Source organism: Stylophora pistillata, chromosome 5 (assembly GCF_964205215.1).
Source record: "Stylophora pistillata chromosome 5, jaStyPist1.2, whole genome shotgun sequence".
Lineage (NCBI taxonomy): Eukaryota > Metazoa > Cnidaria > Anthozoa > Scleractinia > Pocilloporidae > Stylophora > Stylophora pistillata.
In genome coordinates, this window is record NC_142523.1 from 9,293,835 (window position 1) to 9,306,983 (window position 13,149).

General features: G+C 39.4%; 2 pseudogenes across 1 annotated transcript; one reads left to right on the forward strand and one right to left on the reverse strand.

The window, feature by feature from the left end:
- The first annotated feature begins 241 nt into the window (after positions 1-241).
- On the forward strand, positions 242-3,215 carry LOC148730134 (uncharacterized; annotated as a pseudogene).
- Positions 3,216-4,624: 1,409 nt separating this feature from the next.
- On the reverse strand, positions 4,625-12,155 carry LOC148730135 (uncharacterized; annotated as a pseudogene). The gene is made up of 9 exons (XR_016001957.1): positions 11,652-12,155; positions 11,164-11,171; positions 8,578-8,717; positions 7,884-7,964; positions 7,106-7,167; positions 6,942-6,993; positions 6,244-6,335; positions 5,725-5,836; positions 4,625-4,857 (listed from the first exon to the last, which is right to left on the reverse strand). The product of XR_016001957.1 is annotated as an uncharacterized LOC148730135 (transcript).
- Between the last annotated feature and the right edge of the window lie 994 nt (positions 12,156-13,149).

Genomic DNA, 13,149 nt, shown 5'->3' on the forward strand with positions numbered 1-13,149 from the left:
TATTTGATTTATCATCACGGGTTTATTACGAATCAACTTAACGGCCTGCTTCCAGTTGGCTTGTTAGCTCAATTGGTAGAGCGCTGCACTAGTAGCCCAGAGGTCAGAGGTTCGAATCCCGTTCAGGCCTGATTTTTTTCAGGTCTGATTTTCGCTATTGCATAAATAGCGCTCTCTACTGCGAGGATCGTGCATCATACGTAGAAACAGCCATGATTTAGAAGCAGGAGCAGATTTACATATGAAAAACGTGACAGCTAAGTCAAGCTCCGTTCCCAAGAGACCAATTGCCAACAATTCCCTTGTCAAAGAAGCGATAACAACAACAGAGAGGGCACATTTGGACTGCGGTCTAAAAACATCTAAAATCAGTCCTGATCTACCGCAATTTGATGTGTGCCCCTCGGAAATGAAGGCCGAGAAGTGGGGAAATATCAGCCACCAAAGATTTTGCGAGGAAATAAATAATATCTATGATGAGGTTGTTCATTTCCGAAGAAATATTTTCAATCTACCGTCGGGCAGAGCGGGTAAACATTTCATCGAGCAGCTGACATTTTGGCTGAAACAATTTAACTCCAACTCAGATCTCAATTCGATCGCTTCAGTAATTCTACAAAAACCGGCAACCTCCAAAAGCAAAGAGCACAGTGTGGCGGTAGAGCGGAGATTAGCTCTCTGGAGACAGGGTGACTTGAATATGCCAAAGCAGGAGATAAGATTCATTCAAGATAGGTTTGTGAATTCTGAAAGGTCTAGATAGTTTGAAGACATCTCAAAAACGTTTGCAAAGTTAGTCTTTCAAGGGAAACTCACGGCAGCGATCAAATTGCTGGATAAAGAGAGCTCATCGGGTTTCTTGAATCTGTCAGAAGAAGTATTAGCTCAATTGAAAGAGAGACACCCTCTTCCCGCTGAAATCGAAGAGGAGTGTCTCCTGCATGGTCCTGTAGACCCCGTTCCACCCGGCATATATGATCTAATCAGTGAGCAGTCGATCTTTGACTCCGCCCTGAAAACTAAAGTTTCTGCTGGCCCTTCCGGAATGGATGCCGAACTGTACCGTCGAATTCTCTGCTCAAAGAACTTTGCAGCAGAGGGAAAAACACTAAGAGAAGAGATCGCTACTCTGACGAGAAACCTGCTAAAGTTCAATTACGATCCCTCCCTACTTGAAGGCTACACTGCTTGTAGACTGATACCGCTGGATAAAAACCCAGGAGTCAGACCAATTGGAGTGGGAGAGGTCTTGCGCCACATAATCGGCAAAACCACCTCTGCAATGTTTAAGGAGGAGATAAAGGAGGCAGCTGGCCCACTGCAAGTTTGTGCAGGTCATAGCGCTGGATCAGAAGCAGCCCTACACGCAATGAGTCAGGTTTTTAATGAGGAAGGGTCGGACGGAGTTCTATTAATTGATGCGACTAACGCGTTCAATCAGATGAACAGGGCGGTGGCCATGCATAACATTAGGATCGCATGTAAAGAAATCGCCTTATATATCATTAACACGTATAGAAGCTCTTCTAGGCTGTTCATTAATGGCGGAGGCGAGATCCTTTCCCGAGAGGGTACTACCCAAGGTGACCCGCTAGCAATGCCTTGGTATGCAATTAACACCGTTCACATGATCACTAGTCTCAGGGCATCAACTCCCCAAGTCAAGCATGTCTCGCTTGCGGATGACTCCGCGGGTGGAGGGAGTATAGAGTCACTCTATCAATGATACAAGGGAGAAAATTTGGCTATATCATTAATGGTGCTAAAAGCTGGCTAATTGTTAAGACCAGTGATCTGGTAGAGAATGCAAAGAAGGTGTTTGGCAATGAAGTGAACATAACGCTCGAAGGATGACGTCATCTCGGTGCGGTCATCGGATCAAAAGAGTTTAAGGATCAATATTGTCAAGAGAAAGTTGATAAGTGGCTCAGAGAAATGGAGTCCCTCACTGAGATCAGCAGGAGTCAGCCCCATGCTGCCTATGTCGCTTTCACTAAAGGATTTAAATCGAAATTCACTTATTACTTGCGCACCATAGAATCGTCTGAAGAGTACGTGGACCCCATCGAAGAAGTGATTCACACTTCCTTTCTTCCTTCGTTGTTCGGGCGAGCGGAACCTCTCCCCGAAGAAGTTGAGGAACTTGTCAATCTATCACCTGCGCAGGGTGGGATTGGGATTCCTGATCTTAAGCGTGAAAGTCCGAATCAGTTCAAAGCCTCGTGAGATATAACAGCACTACACGTCAATTCTATTGTTACTCAAAGCTCCACCATTCCAGCACGAGAGTTGATGGAGGAAAGGAAGCGTGAAATCAACGCTCAAAGAAGAGCCGCTGCAAAGTCCCGGATTGACAGGATTGATGAATCGTTGTCTCCTGATCTACACCAATCAGTGCAGCAGACAAAGGACAAGAGAGCCAGCTCTTGGCTTAACGCCACTCCAATCGAAGAACATGGACTGGTTTTAAACAAGCGGGAGTTTAGGGACTCCCTTTGCTTCCGCTACAACCTCCCTCTGCCTAATCTCCCTAGCTACTGTGCATGTGGAGAAATCTTTACTGTCAACCATGCTTTGTCATGCAAGAAGGGAGGTTTTGTTGCCCAGAGACACGATACAATCCGAGATCTACTGACTTTACACATCAGTAAAGTGTGTAGAAATGTGGAGACAGAGCCACTCCTGCAACCGCTCGATAATGAAGTTTTTAACCTGCAGTCAACTGTCACAAGTCGAGAAGCGAGGCTGGACATGAAGGCAGGAGGCTTTTGGACACCAGGAGTAACAGCATTTTTCGACGTACGTGTAACGCATGTTAACTCCAGGTCCAACCAGGGCAAGTCCACAGCTACGATCTTCAAAGAGCAAGAAAACGAGAAGAAGAGGAAATACAACCAGAGAGAGATGGAGGTGGAAATGGGAACTTTTACATCGTTGATGATTGGTACAAACAGAGGCATGGGACTTGACTGTCAGAACTTTTTAAGAACCCTCGCAAATAAGCTTTCGAACAAGAATAATGAACCCTGTGCCAGCGTCATTTCCTGGCTACGAATACAACTTTCATTTGCCATATTAAGAACTGTACACAGATGCGTAAGAGGTTCTAGAGTTCCGTTTAAATCACGCGAGGTCGCAGAAGACTTCACCCTCGCTGCAGCTGGTCTACATCTGCACTCATAATTTTTAGGTCTTTATTATTTTAATAGTTTTTCCTATTTAGTAAATGCTAAGTTTTTTCCTTTCTCGTATATTGTAATCAGTCCTCTATCGTGAACATTAATATTAATTATTTTAAAAATTTGTAAATAATTAGATCTATGGTTTAAAATTGTAAATAATTGCTATCATTATTATTAAACTAAGCGGACCAGTTTTTATTATAATTTTTGTAAACACTTTTAGTGATTATAGTGAATAAAGGTTTTGTTATTATTTTAATAAAGTTTTTATTATTATTATCATTGTTATTATTATTATTACCTGAAAGGGCAAAGAGAAACTATTATTCACCAATTTTCTAAAGTGGTTCAGTTAGGTTATTTATAATTCCTCAAAAAAAAAAGTCAACAACAATACTGAAGTTGTCACCCTAACGCCATGCAAAGGTTTTCGTAAATATCTTTAACGCCTATTCATAGAGGATTCCTCCCTAAGACTCAACTCTTTTTAATCCACCGCCACGAGGAAAATTCTCTCTCCACCAAACATTTACTCGCCTCCGGCTTTCCAATATAATACATTGATAAGTTTAACCTTTAAAAGTGTTCCAAGTAAGATCTATTACGGTCGATGTAGCATTCTTTCATCTTAATAAGCGTACGTGCTATGATAAAACAACAACTACAAGTTGTAAACTCCTTCCCAGCCTCACCCTGTGTCCGTCGAGAAAATAATTTGGCCAGCTGTCATCAGTCCTTGGTGGGTCTTCAATAAAAAACAATTCTTAGGTGCTCCAGGCCATCTTCGACTGTTAGAAATTACTAATTTATGAGTTTTTAAGGTCTTTCAGGGAAGTGAAGCTGTCAGATCACAAGGAACACCAAGATGTAAATCAACCGAGGGATTCACACGTGTTCTCTCCCCACGACTTAAAACTTGGGAACGAGGTCAAAGTAAATTCACGCAGCAAGGTTCTAGAAGTTGACACTGAATTTCAATAAAGTTTTTGTAGTTTATAGTCTTACCAACTACGTGCCAGATTTTCATAATAAATATATATTTTATGTTTTGCCTTTAGAAGAAATTCACTACCTACGTATTTTTTTGCGTATCAAAAACTTCAATTCGACGGAAAAAAAAGAAAGCCCTAGTAGAGAATCTAGGGTTCAAACATACTTCCTTAATTTTCTCTCATAATTTTTTGCAGCATGCAGTTGAAGAGGTTATGCTCTGAGCAAATATCAGAAAACATAAAATCAACTCATAGTAAAGTATAAACAGCGTTCTGGGACGTTCTCTATTCTAAGTAACAAGTTCTCATGGGGTTTGACAGAGGAATGTGTGGATGACGGCGCGGGAATCTTCTCTATTTTTGTGTCTTACAGAGGTGTCCTTCGAGAGAGACTTTTGTAGTAGAGTTGAATTCTACAGCAGGCATATAAACTTACAAACAATTTGAAGCTTGTGGTCAAAAATATATTTCAATAAATAACATCATTGTCCTTAAGAGTTCCTCTCAACAAAGACCTCTATGAACGCCAAACAATTACCTTTGTCCACCATATTTACAATTAAGCATACTTCGATACAAAAAAATAAATTATTCTCCTTTTAAATATGTAAAATTCATCTTTCTCTGAGTCTTTCCGTCACGAGTCTTCTGTCAGCTCTTGAAAGGTCACTTGCGATAGAAAGCTACAATAGATCAAGAAAGAAAGTTGTTAAAATGATGGCGAAACTGAGGTGGCTGGGCGTAATTCTAGAGTCTTAGTGGCTGATTGCCGGGCGTTACTAGGTGTTTGTTCACCATGGTTCCTCATAGAGATCTCGTGATTTGCCTGACATAGCCGTAAGTATAATTTGGTTTCATCACCTGAGTTGATAATGGAAACTAGCCACCATAAAACAGATTTCGAAGCTGACGTTTCGAGCGTGAAAAAAAAAATAAAATAATCGATTTAAGCGCGCCGTACGAAACTCTGGGAGTGAGGTACACGAGAAATGGAATTTCTGACGTTTGAGTGACATGGGAGCGAATTAGTCTGAAAATTCTATTCTGATGGCACGTTGAAGAAGTTTGCGTGGCACCGTGAAAGTTTCCGATTATTTAAGCGTTTCGCGGGAAAATTAAGTCTATCTCGGTCAGTCAGTCGCATGTTTGACCACTTTATTTTTTTGTGTTTGTTGTAATTTTCGTTTTCGACCTCCCTGTAAAATGTCATTACAATCACTGAGTTTTTCTGGTGAAAAGTAGTGTAACGAGGTTAGTTTACCCTTTCCTCGGGGCATTGTGCTGCTGCGTTGAATGAGGAATACGTTTCCACATATTTTTTGGCCACATCTAAAAAGAGTGTTTTTAGTGGTTTTTCTTATCTGGCGTAGCAAAGGTTCTTTTCGTAGAACCCCTAGCTTCACTGAACACAAGTTGAGATTGTGTCAGGATGTGTACATTGCAAGACTGACTGACTCATCCTAAATAACCTTTTCACATTGAATGTCTCACGTAAGTTTTACAAAAGAATGTGGTACTTTTTATGCACCTCACCAAACTTATCAACTTACCCTCTCAAATGTCACATGATCAGGAGGTAAATAACACTCCAAATGGTGGTAATGTTTCTGCCTGTACTGACGATATCCATGATCGGTGAACGAAACAACCCACCTTAGAGTCCTGTGATTAAAACACATAGGGCCAGTTATTTACACGAGGTCGAACCCAAACCGCGGTCTTACGCAAGCAGGGGGCCATAAGTATTCTCTGTAAGAGAATGTTTTCATTAAATAAATGTCCTTCCACTATTAGCTTTCGGCTTTCGGGCGTGAAAGGACCTCAATAGGGTAAACTGATGGCAATTAAATGGCCTAAAACGTGAGCCGTCTAGCGTACAAATTGACAAGTTTTAATCGTTGGGGGAAAGAAAAGTTAACCATAAAAACAATTTCTGGTGAAAGCCGTAAATTTGCGAAAATTTTAACCATTAGCCATAAAAGCCACCATTGAGACCCTCGTGTAATGGACCAGGCGGGTGGGGGAGGGGAAGGGGGGGCTGGTACGTATTCTTAGGAACAACAAATTACCTGTTTGGAATGAGGCTGCCGCAAGTTCTGCATTGTGCTCGACCACTACGCGCATGCTCGACACCGTAAGAATAATCAAAGTAGTCAGACTCCTTGAACAAAGAAGTGAAAAACAATTAAATCATCCATATTCTGATTTTCAAAATAAAAATATGATCGTGTAGTCTGATGGTCATGCAAATGACTATTGTTGGTAGCGGAAGTCAACATCAAAGCCATTCAACGCTCACTGCGACTTACGCTCAGATCGTGGAAACGTCAGTTATTACCAACTACAACAGTCTTTATCTGGACTTCTCCCCCCGGGATGATCAGACCACACGATCAAACAATTTCCTGGCAAAATACGCGTAACTAGTCATATTTTCACTTCAGAAAACACACAGTACCCTAAATCAACAACTATGCAGCAAGTTATTTTTTCAGTGTGACAAAAGAAAGAACTTAGTGTACAAAAACACTTTCTGTCTCTTCTAAACAGCAAGCAGCCTACGTAACAATTCTAGTAACGTTTAGCTCTAAATACCCTTGCTGAGATATTTCGGCCCTTTCTCCAGATCCAGTCACAGTCCCTCTCGGTCTAACGACTTGTACAGAGTTGGGCTGAGAGGAGATATGAAGGATAGACTTTGACAGTTGTGTAAGATTACCAAATAGTCCAAATACAAGATGACAAAAACAACTTGAATCAACAGTACCTCTTCTGAATAATTCTCACTGTCACTACCTTCTTGATCAGATTCACTATCACTGAATTGAAAAAAGAATCAAAGCAAATTCTAAATGAAGAAATTTATGATCTATCTTACGTTTAGACAAAAAGTTGCCTTTACGAAAAAAACACAACTGAACCAGCCCTGACCTTGTTGATGAAGCAGGCACAACTTTCTTTGGAGTTTTCTTTTTTGCTTCTTTGCTAATCTCCTATAAAGGAAAGTGAAATAAGATTAAAAAGTACTAATGGTTAATTTTTTTCCTTTGATTTTCTTGCCAAGATCTTTGAAGATCTTTTATTTTCTTGCCAATATCTCCAAGGATCTTTCACTTTCTTGCCAAAATCTTTAAGAATCTTCTATTTTCTTGTAAAGATCTTCAAGGATCTTTTATTTTCATGCCAACATCTTTAAAGGATCTTTGAAATTCTTGACAAGACTTCTTGGAGATCTTTGAAGATCCATAGAAGAACCTCAAAGATCTTGACAAGAAAATGAAAGATCCTTGAAGATCTTGGCAAGAAAATGCAAGATCCTTGAAGATCTTGGCAAGAAATTGCCAGATCTTTGAAGATTTTGGTAAGAAAATGCAAGATCCTTGAGGATCTTTAAACAAGCATTGTGAAGATCCTCAAAGAATTATCAGGGATATTCATGAAGAAACACAAGAGAACCCTAAAGGTCCTCATGAAGATCTTTACTGATCCTTAAATATCCTCCAAAGATTTTCACCAGGGGCCCACCATTGTTCTGTTCCACTAAGGTGAATAATTGTAAGTGTATTTGCTTTACTTTTGTTTGAAAGAGAAGAAAAATGCTACAAGAAAGACATGTTTCATTTCACCAGAATTTGTCAAAGATCAAATACAAAACTTAACCTGGACAGCAAAAGTTGAAGATTTTTGTTTCAAATAACGTACTACTTACCTGAATTTTTAGATGCCTCTCTCCCAGTTCTTCTGGAGAAAGAACTTCTTCTGCTACTTTGTTTATTGTATTGTCTAGCACCTGGAGGGTCAAACAGAAAGCTCAACAATTACCCACTGTCATAACAACTAAACTCTTGATTCTGGTCAGCAAAGTACTGGAAAGGTCACAGAAATGGAAAAAAAATCTGTTTACATGTGAATAAGAATTAAGTGCAGCTCAGCATGTTGAACTCACATAGATTCCCTAAGACCATGCAGAAACAGAGTTAAGTCTTGACAGATGAGCATATAGATCAGAAACAGTATTTTAAAAGCTGCACCCCTATTCCAGGATGTCACACTTTGTCAAAACATTAAGGCTGACTGTGAGAATGTCTAATAGGATACAAGTACAATTCACTTAGACTTTCACTTAATGAGAATGTCTTATAGGATACAAGTACAATTCACTTAGACTTTCACTTAATGAGAATGTCTTATAGGATACAAGTACAATTCACTTAGACTTGCACTAGTTGGGCAAGCAAAACTGTTGAGAGAAAAAAGGCCTGATTGACTTATGATAGACTACAAGGTTCCCCTTCCAAATTGTCATGTATTACCTGACAAAAAAATAAAAAGAGAGAGAAGTTGGTGTTCCATCAAAAATTAACTTAGGGGTCTAGTCTACACCTCTCTAACTGTTACCTCACCTTCACTGGTACAGGATACTTGAGTTGAGCCTTTGCTCTACAGTTTGGACAGTCTTTTGAATGACTAAGAAGAAACAGGAAATATAACTTCAACACTTTATGGTCCCTAAACAAAATTCTAAAATGTGATTGGTTAGCACCTCAATTTAAGCACTGAACTGGGCACCAAGTGAGTTCACACATCATGCCTTTGCAACTGAAGAGAACACAAAAACTGTGCCTTGGTTCTTTTCCTCACAGAACACAAGTACACAATTATTTTTTTATAAATGCCTCTGTTTAGCAAATGATTATTTTTATATTTCTCAATAAAAAAATTATACTCTTACCATGCAGCGAGGATAAAATAATGTATTATAAAATAATTTGACGTGACTACTGTAAATGGATTTACCTTAACCCTAACATCAGTGCATATTCTCCATAGTTACTGTTCTTTATACATTCCCTAAGGTGCTGATAAATATATCTTATTAGACGTTTTGTTGTGTAGTATTGCTGAGTATTTTTACAAGTTGTGCCGCATTTTGACGAGCCCGTAGGGCAAGTCAAAATACAAATAACGAGTAAAAAATACTCAGCGATACTACACAACAAAACGTCTAAAAAGTTATTTATTATCCAACATGCCAGACTGTTATTTTAGTGCGGGCGAATTTTGTGGATATATATTTTCGGGGAGTGTGTGACAGAAGTATGCAAAGCGGAATGGAATTGGCGCTTTGTCGTGTCGCTGTTTCTATTTTCTTCATTAAATGAAGAAATTTTCTGGTCGTCAAGCTGTTTTTTTTCATTCCATTCATCTTATGAACTTGGACTTATGAACTTTGCCAGCCATTCTGACTCTTCGTTGTCGGAAATATGATTCAAATTGTCCGCCACTTTTTTTTCTCATAACGAAAATCCAATTCTTCATTTGCGCGATGCGAGAAAACCCGTTTAACTGGTACTACAATAGATGAGTTCAAATACCGCGTGATATTTGTACTCATCTATGGTGTTATTTGTACTCGTCTAGGTGTAGTTGGATAATAAGGAGAGTTTATTCAACAATGAAGAGCTTATCTTTTGTTGGTGACCATTTTCTTAATTCTCCTGACATTTATGTGTGATACAGGGATGATATGGTATGGAGAAAATAGATGTTAGTCACTCTTGGGGATCAACAGTTAAGATGAATTTTGAAATGAAACCAAAAATATTCTGTAACATGTCTTACCAAAGCCAGTCCCTGATACAACCAAAACAGAACGTGTGTGAGCAAGGCAAAGTGTGAGCCAATACCATGAGTTCACGACAGATACAGCAAAGTAACTCCTCATTTAAATCTTTCAGGCACTTCTTTGATCTGCTGTCATCTACCAGTTAAAAGTAAAATTTAACACAAGCCCTGTTAATGCCATAAACAATTCTCCTTGTGTGTTCTTCTAGAGGAAAACTTGGCAATTTGGATGGAGAAGATAGCATTCTATCAGAACTGAGGGGAGAATTTAACATGTTCCCTAGCTAAACAACTACTAATTTAAAATAAATATAACATTATTTGCCATAACCATTTCTCCCTGTGTTCCATTTGAGAAACACCTAAAGTAGGTATCAATTTTAATGGAGAATATAGCTTTCTATCAGAACTGAGGGGAGAATGACTGAGTACTAAAGAATTAACAGGGAAGTGTGATGAAATGCTGGGGAATAACCTTGCAATGGACTAACATCCCATCCGGGGGGGGGGGGAGTAGTGATACTCCTAGTTACTTCATGCTAAGAAAACCAGGATAATCTCCCACTGGATGAGTCACTTAGCTCCAGTACATACTTAATCTACCTTTTTTTTTTACCAGAAATGACCCTAATGGCTTTTTTTCCACATATTCCTTCATTACATAGAATGCCTTCTGAGGAGAGTTGCATCATACATCATGAAATTCTGTTTGATTCACCTCTTGGAGTTAAATGTACCTTTGTTCATTTTAACTTCTTCCTGTGGATCAACCTTTTGATCACCTTCCAAACCCTAAAAAATATTCTATTAATGGTTATGAAAGTGGCCAAAAACACTGTGCAGTATAATTAGATGCTAATATACCTTAAAGAATAAATAATTTTAATTAATAAATGTACAATTTATCTCTTTTAAAGGAGAAGAATGCTCCTCAAACCACATATCTATACCATAAAGGTATCATGTGCTTCCAAAAAAAAGCAAAAACAGCTGTTTCCCTTACTGTTAACATTGATTGCCAAAAGATGACAAAAATAGTATCCAGACTTAACTGAACAACACATTACTGTCCTGAACAACACTTAACCTGTTTCATATTATTAACTGTAGTAATATCCCTTTCTTTATAATTATCTTTTCAGTTTTTAGCTGAATCAAGCACGTAATTAAAGTTGATAGATAGAAAGACTGGCTTGGTTCCTAGTAATATTCTTATCCAACCCTATCACGTTCAGAGCACCAATGGAGTGTAAGACTATGTTAGAAGACCTCCGTCCGTTACACCCAATATGGCGTCAGTTTTTTTTAAGTGCAATTTGATGTAGAATTCCCTGGATTTAGTAATAAATTTCCTGAAAAATTACTTGAAATTCTTGAAAATTGAACAGGTGGAAGAATACTCCTCAGGTTTGGAACTTTATTTCATCTGTCATGCTCAACATAAAAGAGAAAACACAGTATAGCTACTTTCTCTAAGAAGATGCTCCATTGCAATTCAGTCCCTTTCCCCTCCCCCCTCAGCAGTTCATCAAGTTCCCCTTACAGCTTTGTCTGTTAGCCATTCACACTCTTGGGTGGGGAGAGGAACTGTGAGAGCACAATGTGTCATGTCCTCGAACACAATAAAATTGCCTCTCTCTGGGCAACTTATAAACGGTTACCCTTCTACTACAGTACATGAATTCTTCTCCCCTTATTTCCATAAGACTTCTTATAAGACTTCATTATTCTAGCATATTTCTAGGATCTAAAAGCAGACAGCCCCCCTTTAAAATTTTTCACCTCTCTTTCTAGTCCGCACTCCTTCCCTTGGGTCCAGTAGCCCTGCTAACACTTTTCAAAGTACCCCTACCTCTTTAGTTCACTTGGTGATACAGGCTTTTTCCGTTTGCTTCGCCTTCGCACACTCCCATCGCTAGTTCTTTCTCCAAAGGAGCCCACTTCTTCAGAATCATTTTGGCAGACCTCACTAAAAACATAAACAAGTTCCGAATCGTACGCTGACAAACTCTGTCCTTCTTTCGTTTTAGCTCCTGCACCTCCGAAGACAACTACATCACCATCGCAAAGGACAGCAGAACTACGCTTTGTTTTGTTAACCAGCAGCCCGTTCAGTCCTTGACAATTAATCCTGAACCTTCCATCGTTGAAATGAATTTCAGCGTGAACACGACTAATCATTAAAGGACACATGGCACTGTCCATAACAACATCCAAGTTTTCACTACTGCGTCCGAGACGAGTGACAGTCGGTTTTAGCAAAATTTTTTTCGGTTGCAGAGATGGATCATAGGATTTCCCTTCGACTTTCTGCAAACAAAGAATTTTTCTACTCTGATTTCAGCATGCAAAAGCCTCTAATAACAGTTCAAGATTCTTGCAGTGTTCTTGGAGAACTGCAAGGGGCGATTTTGATAAACAGACAACTACGACTCGAATGTCGGAAATCAATCGGGCAAGATCGGACAAGCTCGAATAAAAATTCTCGCCGGTAAAATCTGGAACGATAATGGGAAATGGGGAATGAGGAATGGAAATGAAAGTGATGTTTTGCCTTTACGCGGACCTCACTCGCACTCACATTCCTCGCCGGATCGAAACACGAGAGCCACGCCGATCAGCATACTAACTTTTGAGCTGGTAATGAAATTTAGATGCTTTGGAATCCAGATAGTCTCCCTCGCAGCCGTTTCTTTGGATGTCACGCAACGCTCCCCCAAAAGAACGGTTGCTGACATCCGAACTACATTCCTTTCTCATTGTCCTTGCGGTTTGTTCGCGGTCTATTGAACAGACCAATAACATACCAGAAAATCTGAATGACGTAAGGTTTCACGCGAAAATGTGGATGTGGCAGATGATCTAGCTATCATGTCGGGAGAAACACTGAAGAAATTTGTCAATGAGAGCTCAAAATGTTTCACATGTTCATCGTTGTGCCCTGGTAAAGATAGAGTATATATTTTTGGAAAAACTTCTCACAATTTCGTTGAAATTATAGAATCTACGCTTAACATAGACGTCAACTGCTACGCCAACGACACGAACGCTAGATTGTTTGAGCGATTGTTAAAGTTTCAGCGAGCAACTGAGAAAGTAGAAGCTAAAAGCTGAACTGAAACTCTTTATTCGCACTACTTCAAGAGGTTACTACAGATTATAAAAGTCACAATATATAAGAAACAGTAAATTACATCAATAATCAAAATGAAATACAAGACGCATTTCAATCGAGGCCAAGGGCTAAACGCTTGCTTCGACCTACAGATGGAGATCAGGAGGAAAAAAGCGCGTGCTTGCCGTCAACAAACCGAGCGAAGGCTCTGAGAACACTAAAATTTAGGTCGACC